General features: G+C 43.6%; 1 non-coding gene across 1 annotated transcript; it reads left to right on the forward strand.

Annotated features, from left to right (window-relative positions):
• The first annotated feature begins 2,015 nt into the window (after positions 1-2,015).
• Positions 2,016-2,090, forward strand: Trnar-gcg (transfer RNA arginine (anticodon GCG)). The gene has a single exon. It is a non-coding gene; the product is annotated as a tRNA-Arg (tRNA).
• Positions 2,091-11,919: the final 9,829 nt, after the last annotated feature.

An 11,919-nucleotide genomic window follows, 5' to 3' on the forward strand; every position in this document is an offset into this window, starting at 1 on the left:
GAGGGTGCGCATGGAGACCACTTCTGTACGTTTTTCTTGAATAACTTGAAAACACGGACTCTTGCGTAAATGTATCCCAGTCCAAAATTTAACTACATTTAAATTACCTACAAAAACGTCATTTTTTCTATAGCGTTAGTAGGTTGCGTGTAACGAGCGAGAGAATATGAAAATGTCGTGCGTGGCTTTTTAAGACCAGGTATTGCCGATGTTATAAAACGATATTGTAGGGGCAGCTCACTTACTCTGTAGGTCTGTGGGCGGAATTACAACCTACATGATACCCGTGCTGTGACCTGTAGCAAAGTGAATATAGTGGTGACGCAGTAGCTCTAAGTTTTTTATCGACTGCTTGGGGCTTGTGTGACGCTAATAGGATAAAACCGCTTCGTCTTGGTGGTGGTGAATATTTTTGCCCGTTTCATGTGATTAATCCGAGCTGCAGCCTGACAAGGGGGGGGGGGAGGGTGCTGTCCTTCTGATTTATAAATCGTAATTTAAAATATTTAAAATCAGTCCTCATAATATGCCATACAAACTTGCAGAGGAGGTGGGATCCATCGCTAATGTGGCTTAGCCTTTAACATGAAGCCCACAAAAGCACTCCAGCACGTGTTTGGCTAGGAAGCAAGCACCAGTAATACCACAGAGTGTGCGTCCCGACAGTATGAGGAACACATGGGAGGCGGCATGGCGGAACGTCATGCATGCTCACAGTAAGTCGGCTCGAGTATATAATCGAATGAGGCGCGAGGAAGCCGTGAGTGTTGGAGACGGAGTGTTGGACGGGAACGTTTGGGGCTAGAGTGAGTGTGCAAGCGCTGTTAGTGGTAAAACGCTGCCAAAGTAGGTGGGTCTCTATCAGATGGTTAAAATTTTGACGTCCGCAGGTTTCCTGGTAGAGGATGTCCGATCCAAAACTGTATCTGTGTCCATTTGAACCATCTCAAATGGACAGTGGTGAGACTGTCCATAATTAGGTGAATGTCTCTTCATCTCGTCCTGTCCGTTTCCCTCACCTACCCATCCAGGTACACTCTTTTCGGGGGGGGGGGAGGAGGGAGGAGGTGGGATTGGATGCATCATGCATGATGGCTGTCGATCCTTCTCGGTGATCGGCGTGCTTCGAGACAGGTTAGCGGGTGTCGGTTGACCATAAAGGGGGCGTGGTCAGCGAGCGAGACAGGCTGTGTCAGCGGCAGAGGGGCGGAGCTGTGTTGGTAGCGAGCTGGGCGTGAAAACAAGCGTCCGACTGCAGGAAGAGAAGTGTGCAGTCTCTGGTGCATGAGTCTTTGAGGGCGTCTGAACGGCGGAGCCGAGTTGTTGAAGCGACCCGACCTTATTAGAGTTAGCGAGTGTGTTCGGAGGGATGAGCAGACAGAGCATCATGACTATACGAAAGTTGTAATGTTACCCTCGTATTCCTGAGCCATTGGTTCGCCTCCTATTGCACCCAGTGTTTTCAAAAGGGCTAGTGCCCGTAAGCTATTTACTTGTCGCTAAGCTAATTTTCAAAAGCTGGCTACTGCCCGACATTATAAATAAATTCCGTCTATTCTGAGTTTTTCTGAAAGGAGCTATTGCTCATAGATTCAAATGGTTCAAATGGCTCTGAGCACTATGGGACTCAACTGCTGTGGTCATAAGTCCCCTAGAACTTAGAACTACTTAAACCTAACTAACCTAAGGACAGCACACAACACTCAGCCATCACGAGGCAGAGAAAATCCCTGACCCCGCCGGGTATCGAACCCGGGAACCCGGGCGTGGGAAGCGAGAACGCTACCGCACGACCACGAGATGCGGGCATTGCTCATAGGAATTTATTGTTTCGCAAATAGGCAACAGCCTGCTGTTTGTATAATAAAGTTAAAATTAAAACTTCTTCGCAGAAAACTGTGTGCCGGACCGAGACTCGAAGTCGGGACCTGTGCCATTCGCGGGCAGGTGCTGAAGTCTGGAAGGTAGGAGACGTGCTGGCAGAACTGAAGCTGTGAGGACGGGTTCAGAGTAGCGCTTGGGTAGCTCAGTCGGTAGAGCATTTGCCCGCGAAAAGCAAAAGTCCCGAGTTCGAGTCTCGGTCTGGCGCACAGTTTTAATCGGCCAGGAAGTTTCATACCAGCGCACTCTCCACTGTAGAGTGAAATTTTCATTCTGAAAATTAAATCTATTTGAAATTTGCTACTTTCGATTTTAATAGTGGGCCACTACTAGCATTTATCCCCTATTGTTTCCTTTTAAAAGAACTAGTGCTCGTATGTGCTGAATTTATGTCACTGGTGTTCCGTAAGTATTTTCAACCGTAAATCCATTAAGTATATTCAAGTTCATGAATGCCCATTAGGTATTCTGTATCATAAAGGTTATTTTGTAATTTTAGATGGGTTAGTGCCCTTAAACTACTCGTCAAAATTCTTAGGAGATTATATTGCTCAGTATCAAGTTGTGTGTAACATTGACTGCTAAATAAAACTTTTAATTAGAAAGGGTCCAGTTTCTAAACTCCAGCACCTGTGCGTCCAAGCCTACCAGCTACAAAGTATCATCCCATCCTTTACCTTCCTGGGCTCAAAATAGGGTACGGGATTTCAGTGGTACTGAATGCTTTACCTCAGAAGTCTTGAGTGCCGTACTTGAGGCTGAAGTACAGCACGAAACCGTGGCACAGTTTGAATATATAATCCTCTTTATTCCCTTGCGTTCTGCAAACTTAAGGCTAGGAGTATCCTTAGATTTGACTGTCCAACTCATCAACCTTATGTTGACAAGTTAATAATTTGTTAGCAACCTTCGTTTGCCATTTTTTTGCATTGTAGAAAAACACCCGCTTGCTGAAAAGATACTTTTTCTAAAAGAATACCGGAGTAGCAATTTTCTCTCAGTGTCGGCCGTTTCCATGTCGTGTTGCGTTATAGATCTTCGTACGTCCTCAGGTTAGTGTCACAAAAATTTCGTAAAAAGGGATCGCCAAGGCACTTCTTATTTTTCAAATTTATCTAGTTACGTAGCACGTGTGTTGTTCAATGGTTCTTTGTCAATAGTTAAAGATTCTCTCAGGCTGTTTTTCTCGGAATTCCGTGAAACTATTGCTAGTAGAAATAGTGATGGCGAAAGTTGAAACATGTTTTAGGGTCTCGTAGTCGTATGTTCTGAATACTGTGCCCTGAACTGCCATCAGAAATCCATCAGTATGAGAGACCCACCACTGCTATGACGTATTCCAGTTAACATAAGATTCCTTTAACATGTGGGAGAAATGTCGAAACAGAATACATTCTTTCCGTGTTGTTGTTTGTTTGGCAGCTTAATTTCACAGGATTGTGAGGACAAATGGAATATAGTTGTGTACAGCCTCGAGAGCCGACTTCACAAGCACACACTTACCTCTAAAAACCAACTATGAACTTTATTTGATATTCCGTTTCCAAGCGCAAAATAATGAAAAATCCGTAACTTTTTTAAACAAGTTTACTGTCATAGTGTTCACAAAATCTTATCATAATTACACGCAGATCGCACTCTAGCGTAAAAATTCCTCACAAAAGGTAATTAATCAGCGGTGAGTGAGTTCTATTTGACACTCATTGCCCATACTGGCATCTTTTCTGCAGTTAATGTATCTACTAGCACTCATCGGCAGTGCATGGTGTGGACGCTTTGTCAACATCTAAAATGATTAAATTTGTTTGTAGCCAAGATTTATTGAATACGTCTTTCTGCATGATACCAACTTGGTATTGTGTGTGTGTGTGTGTGTGTGTGTGTGTGTGTGTGTGTGTGCGCGCGCAAATGAGCAAATGAGGTTCTTGTGAATATTTATGCCTTTCGAATCACAAGATCTCTTCCCAAGACCACACCATAATTTGGTTGAGATTACAGTAGATGAGACCCGACTTAAGGGAAGAGGTGAAAGGAAGATAATGGATGGTACAGTGAGCATCGGTTCCGTGAAAATTAGTTGGAGGATAATCTGATTCGTTGCCGATACAGGAGCCAGTGCACTAAATTTATTAGGTTTATTTATTAATATTACATGTAGTATAATTCCGACTTTATTGTCTATCGTTCTCAATAAACTCTCAAAAGCAAGCTTCAGTCTACTTATTTCAGCTTTCCATTTAATAAGATACTTTATTAACATTAGAACAACGATATTCAGACGAAGCTCTTTGAGCACCTTCGGATGCCGCCTGAAGTGCGCTACGAAGTGAAGTGAATCGGGCTGTTTAGTCAGTCCCGAGCGAGGGTTCCAAGAGTAAGGTTACCGTTACCAGCTGTACAAATAACATCTGAAATGCGTGCAGCATCATTTTCGTATTCCAACAACGATACTCTGCATGCTAAGTGGAGGAGGTCAGAGTAATCATGTATATAATTTTAGTGAACATGTTTTATACAATGCTTAATGTAACAGGATTCTGACTGATTCTAATTTGAACTGTGAAACATGTGACTTTGTAGTCGAACAGATGCAAAACGTCTTGTTAGCATTGTACACCTCTACCAGTTTCGTGTTTGTATATTAAAAAAAAAATACTGAGATCCCTAATTTGGAAGTTCTTAGATCATTTCAGTTTAGGGAAGTGTAACAGAATATCTGTGTTCTACCTTGAAGTGTGGCAGAACATGACTAAGCCACTCGCATTTCTAGTACAACTGGAGACAGTTACCTGTGGTCAGTGATTTTTTTCTAAAAAAAATTTGAGGGTACTCCGACATTGGGTATAATCCAGCGAAAATTACTTATACCTGAAGATGGAAAACCACCCGTCTGCTTTTAGCCATGACTTCATCAACATGTAGAACAAAAAAAAAAAAAAAAAAAAAAAAGATAATGGTATCGTACACTTCAATTGACCTATAATACTCCTCAAACGAAACAGCAAACGGAATGGCAAACACAAACGAATAAAGAACAACAAAGCAAAGATGGCAATAAATCACTAAGGATCATGGTAGCAGGACCTTAGGGACATCTATCGGTAGCTCGACTTTGAGCATACTCATATCCGTTTAGCACTAGCATCGCCCACTATCAGCGGGCGATAGCACTACATGCTTGTCGACCTGGCTGCCAGAGATTCAGTAGTCGATAACTGTTGCTGCAGCTACGAAATGCTGGAAACAAACAATGACATCGCTTTTCCCACCAAAAACCTCACTGTTATCGTTCGTATTGCTATTAGGAACATGAAAAAATGAAATAAAAAATTGACGTCCGTGAAATGAATTTTTGGCACTCTTCCAAGTTCTCAACATCGTAAAAAATTACTTTGTCGACGAAAAAGTTCGGGGGTACGCATCCCCCAGCGTTCCTCCAGAAAAACGGCACTGCGTGTGATTCATGGTAAGTCGGAGGAGGGTAAGCGATGGAAGAATTAATGTGGGGTATGAGTGCTGATTTGGAAGCAGACTACAATCGTCATCTTTGATACTCAGCTCAGTCGGCAACTGACTGGATGGCAATTCTATAGCACAGTCCCCCCCCCCCCTCTTTCAATTCGTTTTCTCGCCCTCATTTTTCCATCGTACCAAAATAAACCAAGCGCTGGATGCAAGTATTATTATGAAATACTGACTGTCGATACAGTTTGCAAAGTAGTGTGTAGCAAACACTATACTTAAACACTGTTTAGTACTGCTCTCCAAACTGTCTGAAATTACCATTTCACTGAACCAACTTGTATTATGCTGTGTATGTCTCACAAACTCGTATTAATCAATACGGTCATGTGGCGGCGGGCAGATGCATTGTTGGGATATGAAGCTTTCCACATTCTATCAAGCATCAAATATTTTCAGTTTTCACTACATGTAGTATAAATCAGCGCAGGTACCGCCACCTGTGTTGCTGGCTGCTGCTTTGCGAAGGTGGAGCTAAAAAACGACCGTGAGCATGAAAAGCGCGGACAGGGGCACCACCCCATTTGCAGTTCAAATGTGAACGTCACAGTTTCTATACAGACGTCGCTGATTATTCTTGATTGATGCAGTACGTTCCTCGTCGGTTCTTTCGTGACATGGTCGCGCTTTACAGTTTACATTTTGCCCCCATTGTGTAAACAGTTTTGTTTAACTCTGCCGGACGAGGTTTTGCTTTACAATTCCTGCTGCGTGCAGTAGACACAAAGAGCTCTTCGGTTCGCGCCCGTAACGTGATCTGAATAATGCCTGCGCTGCGTGGCTGCCAATTAACGAGCTGCTGGTGCGTGGTGGGCGGTGACTGCTGTCTGTGCGTGCAGCGGCCTCCTGCACGCCTCTGTGTGACATACTGGCCTGCGTTACGCATAAGTCAGTCCTACTTGCAGTTTCTATATTATCATTATGTAAATGGCATCTTTTTTTGGAAGTCTGGAATGTCGTTTCGACGGATATCGGTCTGTTCATGACTTGTCACGACGTATGGTCGGCAAATTCAATATGTCAATATACGTCACATGGATTTCAATTATATCATTGTAAACTTCTTTTTGTGAAACCTGTTCTGTAATTAACGTCCTTTCGTGTGTTTATGTGTCATACAAACCAACGCAGTTACAAAGTTCAGTATGTATTAAGCTGTGGAATAGAAACGTTTTAAAAACATTAACTCGTTTTCGAAAATCATTTCTGTAATTTAAATTATTGTAACAGGCATACACGAAAGTAAGATGAAAATCAGTATTTTATATTAAATTACTTATATGTCTGAATTTAACTATCTATCTCGGACTTTGGGTGTATTACTGAACAATAAAGAAGAGAGTTCATGTGACTATGATGGAGTGCCTAACAAAATGTTAAAATACTGTGCTGCACATGTTACCCTGTATTTAGCCATATTTGCAATTTTTCGTTTAGGAATGGGCAGTTTCCTGAACGATTAAAGTATTCAGTAGGAAAGCTGCTTTATAAAAGAAGAGAAAGGGATAATGTAGACAATTTCAGACCTATTTCTATACCATCAGTGTTTGATAACGTTGTTGAAAAGGCTGTCTATGTAAGGATAATTAATCATTTTATATCGCACGATTGGCTATCAAATGTACAGTCCAGCTTTAGAAGTCGTGTAACAGCTGAAAATGCTATATTCTCTTTTCTCTGTGAAGTACTGGATGGGTTTCGAACGCTAGGCATATTATTTGATTCAACTAAGGCGTTTGATTGGGTTCATCACGAAATATTGCTCCAGAAGTTGGACCATTACCGAATACGGGGAGTAGCTCACAATTGGTTCACTTCTTACTTTAGCAAAAGACAGCAAAAGGTCATTATTCACAGTGTTGAGAGTAGCTGTGAAGTGGGGTCTGAGTGGGGCACGGTCAAATGAGGGAGTGCCCAAGGGATCAGTGTTGGGTCCACTCCTGTTCCTTATTTATATAAATGATATGCACTCTAGTATTACGGGTAACTCTAAAAGAACTGTGTGTGCTGATTGCACTAGCTTGGTAGTAAAGGATGTTGTGTGCAACATCGGCTCGGTTTCAAATAGTGCAGTTCATGACCGAAGTTCATGGCTTGTAGAAAATAAACTAACGCTAAATCACAGTAATACTCAGTTTTTACAGTCTCTAACACACAATTCAACAAAACCTGACGTTTTAATTTCACAGAATGGGCATATGATTAGTGAAACTGAACAGTTCAAATTTCTAGGTGTTCAGAAAGACAGTAAACTGTCGTGGAAAGCTCACGTTCAGGACCTTGTTCAAAGACTAAATGATGTCATTTTTACTATTCGAATGGTATCTGAAGTGAGTGATCATTCCACACGAAAATTAGTCTACTTTGCTTATTTTCATTCGCTTATGTCGTATGGAATTATACATTCTAAAAGGATAACTTTTGCTCAGAAACGGGCGGTTCGGGCAATAAGTGGTGTAACTTCATGAACCTCTTGTCGACCCCTGTTCACCAGTCTGGGTATTTTGACATTGGCCTCTCAATATATATACTCCTAGCTGTCATTTCTTGTTAACCATATTAGCTTATCCCAAGAATAAACAGCTTTCACTCTGTTAATACTAGCAGAAATCAAACCTGCATTTGCATCGGACTTCCTTTACTCTTGTGCAGAAAGGTGTGGAGTATACTGCTGCATCCATTTTCAGTAAGCTACCACTGGAACTCAGAAATGTTAGCAGTAATCCATGCGATTTCAAATCGAAACTGAAGAGTTTCATTATGGGTCACTCCTATTCTATCGAGGAGTTCCTTGAAAAATTAAACTGATTCTCGTTGTATTGATGATTGCGTTTACTTAAACTTATGGCTTGACTTTATCGGGTTTATAAATATTTAGTTTTTATCTGTTCTTACTTTTATGTTGTAATTTCATGTACTGACACCTTTTATGACCTTGGAGATTTTCTTCTCCAGTTTATCTTACGGAACTTGAAGTGTGAATAAAGAAATTAAAAATGAGAAGTTCGAATTGCCGAAAGTCAATTATGAAGTTCAGTTATGCAAGTTTGTGCAAGGCGGAATGTGTGGTGGTTGACAGGTGTGAAAGGGGCATGGCCTAGATCACTGATGCAAGACACAACACGCTGTGCACATGCTACGGTGTAACATCATATGTAGCACAGGCTAAATCATTGACGCTGGAATGTTCATGCACAGTAACTCAGGCGTATACAAGGCGATGCACGTCACTGGGTCACACAAGAACAACCTCGTCACTGGGTCACACAAGAACAACCTCAGAGTTTATGTCAGGAGATAGAACTACTGAAACACTGCCAAAAGTTCGAATCGCAGCCTTGTGAACGAGATTTCAGATCCATGTTCTAGTACTCGTACATTCAAATACGACATGTTTTAAATTCCTTGCTCGCCACAGAGAATGCATTTCTTAAAAAAAAGAAAAAAAACATCTTCAACTTTCCTAAAACTTCCTTACAGTAATAAAGAGTGATCTAAAACAACGACATACGTAAATGGGAATGACGTCACTTATGGGGAAGGCAAGAGAACCTATGCACAACACCTACGTCGATAACACTTCAAAATATACTCCTAAATAATTTTGCGAAGAAAGGAGAGCTGTTCACATAATCAAGTCTTTCCACACACGTCTCCTAGGCTTTTGATCGGGAAAGAAGTCTAGAAGTGAAATACACTCCTGGAAATGGAAAAAAGAACACATTGACACCGGTATGTCAGACCCACCATACTTGCTCCGGACACTGCAAGAGGGCTGTACAAGCAATGATCACACGCACGGCACAGCGGACACACCAGGAACCGCGGTGTTGGCCGTCGAATGGCTCTAGCTGCGCAGCATTTGTGCACTGCCGCCGTCAGTGTCAGCCAGTTTGCCGTGGCATACGGAGCTCCATCGCAGTCTTTAACACTGGTAACATGCCGCGACAGCGTGGACGTGAACCGTATGTGCAGTTGACGGACTTTGAGCGAGGGCGTATAGTGGGCATGCGGGAGGCCGGGTGGACGTACCGCCGAATTGCTCAACACGTGGGGCGTGAGGTCTCCACAGTACATCGATGTTGTCGCCAGTGGTCGGCGGAAGGAGCATGTGCCCGTCGACCTGGGACCGGACCGCAGCGACGCACGGATGCACGCCAAGACCGTAGGATCCTACGCAGTGCCGTAGGGGACCGCACCGCCACTTCCCAGCAAATTAGGGACACTATTGCTCCTGGGGTATCGGCGAGGACCATTCGCAACCGTCTCCATGAAGCTGGGCTACGGTCCCGCACACCGTTAGGCCGTCTTCCGCTTACGCCCCAACATCGTGCAGCCCGCCTCCAGTGGTGTCGCGACAGGCGTGAATGGAGGGACGAATGGAGACGTGTCGTCTTCAGCGATGAGAGTCGCTTCTGCCTTGGTGCCAATGATGGTCGTATGCGTGTTTGGCGCCGTGCAGGTGAGCGCCACAATCAGGACTGCATACGACCGAGGCACACAGGGCCAACACCCGGCATCATGGTGTGGGGAGCGATCTCCTACACTGGCCGTACACCACTGGTGATCGTCGAGGAGACACTGAATAGTGCACGGTACATCCAAACTGTCATCGAACCCATCGTTCTACCATTCCTAGACCGGCAAGGGAACTTGCTGTTCCAACAGGACAATGCACGTCCGCATGTATCCCGTGCCACCCAACGTGCTCTAGAAGGTGTAAGTCAACTACCCTGGCCAGCAAGATCTCCGGATCTGTCCCCCATTGAGCATGTTTGGGACTGGATGAAGCGTCGTCTCACGCGGTATGCACGTCCAGCACGAAAGCTGGTCCAACTGAGGCGCCAGGTGGAAATGGCATGGCAAGCCGTTCCACAGGACTACATCCAGCGTCTCTACAATCGTCTCCATGGGAGAATAGCAGCCTGCATTGCTGCGAAAGGTGGATATACACTGTACTAGTGCCGACATTGTGCATGCTCTGTTGCCTGTGTCTATGTGCCTGTGGTTCTGTCAGTGTGATCATGTGATGTATCTGACCCCAGGAATGTGTCAATAAAGTTTCCCCTTCCTGGGACAATGAATTCACGGTGTTCTTATTTCAATTTCCAGGAGTGTAGAATGGGTCCTTAATTAAAATGAGGTGCTCTGAAACCACAACGCCACAAGCTCCGAGCAGAAACTGTGCGCCATTTAACTATATCTGTCTGTACAGGACTGAGAAGCACCTCATTTAGTCTGAATGGCCTGACAGATGCACGCTATCGACTTGTATTTGTCTTTGGCAGTCATAGCTTTTTGTTCTCCAACCCATACCTCTTCTTGTAAACGTACCTCGATAGAGGAAATAAGTAAGATACTCATCTCTTTTTTTGTTTCCATAGCGTTGATATATGGGGTTATCAGATGTGAAATATTTAGCTATGGAAAATGAAGTCTACAGTTAGTCTTCCAAACAGCTGTGCCTATTGTTTCTTTTTATATGCTATCAATGTCTAACCAACTACTTCAACGTCTTCAAATGGTAATTGTTTAAAAATCTGTAGCGATAAAAATTAAACCGTACAAGCAGCAGAGAGAAGAGAAGGTAGTATAAGGATGGCCTTTATTCTCCACAACGAAACACTTATTTTGTAATATCTTGGAAGACGCACAAAGGTTGGACGAAAGGGACGAAGGTCAGTAGCAAGGACAATAGCAATTATACAGTTTCATATGTGTGGAGATAGTGGGATCAATAAGAAAGAAATCTATTGTACGTTGAAGAACGAAAAAAATATCAGAAAGAGGTTAGCATAAGGCTGATAGTTATCTTCGACGGCAAAACGTTCGCTGGATTGAGGAAGTTTCTGAAATTGTACATCTGAAGTACGTCATGGGACAGATCAGAAATTAGGATTGTAGGAAAACTGGGGAGAAGATGCATGAAGCATCTGAAATGTGATGTTGCAGAGGAAGAGATCTAGAGAAAGATTTTCGGCTCTATATCGCCAAGTTAACTCGTCGCTCCAATAATCTTGTGTTGGAACTGTGGGGACTTAGCTATTTTCAATTCATGCAGTCTCTCTTTTAAGCAATAAATTATACATAGCTGAGCTTTGGTAAAAAATTTGCTGTTTTGAAAAGCGCGCCGCAGCGCGTTGTGTGAAGCAGTCGCCTTCTGTTTCTGGTGGTGGCGCCGCTGTGGTAATCGCAGCTTTGGTGTCTCCCTCTGGTGGGAAAGCGGAATGGTTGCCTGTTCACGTGCATTTAAGGGGCGCAATGAGGTCGATAGAGGAGAGTCGGTCAGTCAAGGCGAGTCTAGTCAGCTGGTTAGCCGGCTTAGTGTGGGGCAGTCAGCGTCTGTCTGTCTGTCGTCGGAGTGCGAGTATGTCTGCCGTTTGGATCAAACTTTAAGTCAGAAAATGAGAGACTTGCCACTCCGCCAGTAACAGAACTCAGCTAGTGGTCGCCCGGTCGGGGCTGAGTCCCTGCATCTGAGTCTGCGCGTTAGGCTGCCAGTCTGCTCGAGTTGCT

Source organism: Schistocerca cancellata, chromosome 5 (assembly GCF_023864275.1).
Source record: "Schistocerca cancellata isolate TAMUIC-IGC-003103 chromosome 5, iqSchCanc2.1, whole genome shotgun sequence".
NCBI classification, from domain to species: Eukaryota; Metazoa; Arthropoda; class Insecta; order Orthoptera; family Acrididae; genus Schistocerca; species Schistocerca cancellata.